The sequence below is a fragment of the Anomaloglossus baeobatrachus genome, chromosome 2 (genome assembly GCF_048569485.1).
Source record: "Anomaloglossus baeobatrachus isolate aAnoBae1 chromosome 2, aAnoBae1.hap1, whole genome shotgun sequence".
NCBI classification, from domain to species: Eukaryota; Metazoa; Chordata; class Amphibia; order Anura; family Aromobatidae; genus Anomaloglossus; species Anomaloglossus baeobatrachus.
In genome coordinates, this window is record NC_134354.1 from 38,460,403 (window position 1) to 38,463,925 (window position 3,523).

Sequence of the window (3,523 nt, forward strand, 5' to 3'; positions counted from 1 at the left end):
TGCTTCAAAGAATTTTATTCTATTGGGATAATCAAAACATAATTACATTTTTACAACTAAAATGTTTTCGCCCCAGATTTTACCTTTTTAACAAGAGTGAATAGGTAAAAATGGCACCAAATTTGTTTGGGATATTTTTATAAAACCCAACTAATGACAATAACCCAAAGCACACTGTTAAAGCAACATGCACCCCGGCTTCAGAAGAAGGACGACAAAGATTGCCGAAAGAGGAAGCACCGGAGAACGGGGACGCCCATATAACCCAACTCCCCCACAGCAACCGTTTAGGTGAGTTATAAAGTGTTTTTTATGTTGTACACAGCGGCCTGGGCTCTTATACACAGCATGTTAGAATGCTCTATATAAGAGCCCAGTGGTGGTGGTCACAGCTTATAGTCACGAAATCTGTTGACAGGTTCCCTTTAATCCAATGGAGAATTTGTGGTCAGACTTGAAGATTGCTGTTCACCAGAGAAAACCATCTAACTTGAAGGAGCTGGAGCAGTTTTGCCTTGAGGAATGGGCAAAAATCCCAGTGGCAAAATGTAGAACGCTCTTAGAGACTAGAGATGAACGAACCCGAACTGAAAAGTTCATACCAAACACTGACTTTTAAAAAAAATAAAAAATCAGTCCCCGAGTTTGTGTGCTGTTCATATGCTAACCACTTGATCCAGCAACGGGGTGCTCTGGTACACTCGCTGCTCTATTCCAATGCGAGCCACTTGCAGTCTCTGTATGGCTGTCACGTGGATTAAAACGTTTTTGGATGTATTGTCCCCCCAAAACATTACCTGCCCTTCCTCCCCCATAATTGCTCTGTATGTGGGTGGAGAGCCCACCTGCCCACTCGGTTACCTCCACTGGGGTTCAGGTCAACTCTGTGTATCAAACTGAACTTTAGATAAAGCCCAACTGAACTTGGTGATCCTGAATAGAGTTGAGCGGATTGCTCATAATCCGGGTCCGGCGGATCAGTGGCGGGTTGACAAAGAAGTCCGGATCCGATCCGGAATCCGGGCACATATAAGTCAATGCGAATTTACAGTTCGGGTCCGCTCAACACCAATCCTGAACTTCCACAGGTCCGCTCATCTCTAAGACTAGTTTCACACATCCGGGGGGCTTTTCGCCAGTTTGCCGGATTCGGCGCACGCCAGTACAGTGTATACAGTACAATGGCAGCGTGACAAGTACCGGTCACGTGCTCTCAAGTGACCGGAGCTTGTGACCCGGAAGTTGCGGCGCTGCCATTGTACTGTATAGACTGTACTGGCATGCACCGAATCCGGCAAACTGGCGAAAAGCCGGATGTGTGAAACTGGCTTAATAGAAACTTATCCAAAGCGACTTGCAGCTGTAAGGCTAGGGACCCACTTTGCATTCATCTACTTGCAGTTTAGAACGCATGTATTGTGCTTAATTGATTTGACCAAAGTTGTCTTTTTCAGAAATTCAGCGCTGAAAACGCATGCGTTTTTGTCGCGTATTTGATGCGTTTTCAGCGCTTTTTACCTGCGTTTCCACCTGCGTTCTGATAGCTGCGTTTTGAACATAAAGACACTGCTTAATAAAGTTTAAATAGTCAAATTCTTTGAAAAAATGTGAAAAAAAAATCAAATCTATATTCATAGGAAAAATCATGAAACTAAATGATGTTCATTAATTTATTGCGGTAATATTATATTTTAAGGAAAAATAGCAATAAAATATGAATTTCCATAATTTAAATTGTCGGATTATGTGTGTATGTAAAGGGACATATGAAATCATTATTTTAATGATCAAAAAGCATGCGTTTTGGTAGTCCAAAACGCATGTTTTTCTGCACTGAAAAAGCAGGTAAAACACAGGAATTTGAAGTTTCTTGTTTTTTTGCCATTTCTCATTGACTCCAATGTTGGCAAAACGCACCCAAAATGGCAAAAACAACTGACATGCTGCTTCTTTGAACACATGGTTTTTGCCACAAAATATGCAAATTAAACGCAGCGTTTAAAACGCAAAGTGGGGTCTGGAAATCACATTTATCCATTGAATATCATGGAAACGCAAAAACGCAGGCCATTTGGCATGAAAAAGGTGCTTCTCAAAACGCTGCAGAAACGTAGGTAAAAACGCAAAGTGGGTCCCTAGCCTTATTGCCGCAGAAGGAGACTTTACAAAACTCTGACATTAGGGGGGTGAATAGTTATGCACAGTGAAGTTTTCAGTTATTTTGTCCTATTTGTTGTTTTCTTGACAACAATAAGAAATCCAAATGTTCACAGTTGTAGGCCTCTTTCACACGTACGTGCCTCTGGTATGTGTTTGGCAGTTTTCTCACGTACTGGAGACACGTACACACGTAGACCTATATATTCCTATGGTTTTGGACACACAAGTATTTTCGTGCAGAATGTGTGTCCGTTCCGTACTTACGTGTGTTTCTCATGGCAACATGTCCGTTTTCTCTTCGGCATCACGGGTGTCACACGTAATGCAAACGGACCACACGGATGTGTACCGTGTGACACGCACCGGAGAAAAGACGTGTCTGTGAGAAAAAAAACAAAACTTTACTCACCTTCTCCAGCCCTGCTGTCTCTGCCGCTGCTGTCGCTTGCTGCCGACCGCCGCTCTTTGAATATTCACTTCACTGCGGCCGGAAGCTGCAGCAGCGGGGAGTCGGCAGGACCGGAGACCGCAGATCAGCACCACGGACAGCGACGCCAGGGACAGGTGAGTAGAAAGTTCCCCGTTCTCCGAGTGTTATCACGGATAACACACGGAGAACACACGTAGCCCATAAACACGGGTCACGGAGGGCAAAACGCATCTTTGACACGTCCGTGAAAAACATGCGTGTTTTTTCACGAACGTGTGAAAAGAGGCCGTAGGCATGGTCTTTAGAAGGACCGATGCAAACCCTCGAAAAAACTGAAATTCCAGGTCATGAGGTAGCAAAACATTAAAAATGCCAAGGGGGTGAATACTTTTGCAAGGCATTGTATTTAATGTAGTTTGAGTGTGATAATATACTTGCCTATCTGTTTCCAGTGTCCAACGCTATTCTTCCCTGCTTCTCACTGAGCCTATCTCTCTTCAGACTGGCCGGGTCACGCTCTGCTGTGTGTGACCCAGAAGTGTCTTTTACCACGAAAGCCTATGGAGTGTCGGAATGAGAATCCATAGGCTTTTATTGTAAAATTGACTTCTAGCTCATGCATAGTACATAAAACGAGGCAGCTAGTCAGAATTGCGGTGACATCAAAGGGAAGTAAGGAAGACCGGTTGTGGATACCCGGAGATAGCTGCGGTAGGTTATATTATCACACGTACACTACATTATATACATGTCACATTTAAAAAAGTTACTGGAAGAGCTTATTTGACTATTTCTGTTTTGCTTGGTGTATTGCAAAGGGAAAATATGTACATTTTGTTAATAAATGTAGTTTGCAATGCGGGCTGACTAATTTTGATTGCAAGTGTATATATATATGACAAGTGGGATTTTAGTTAAAGCACGAGCACAGAT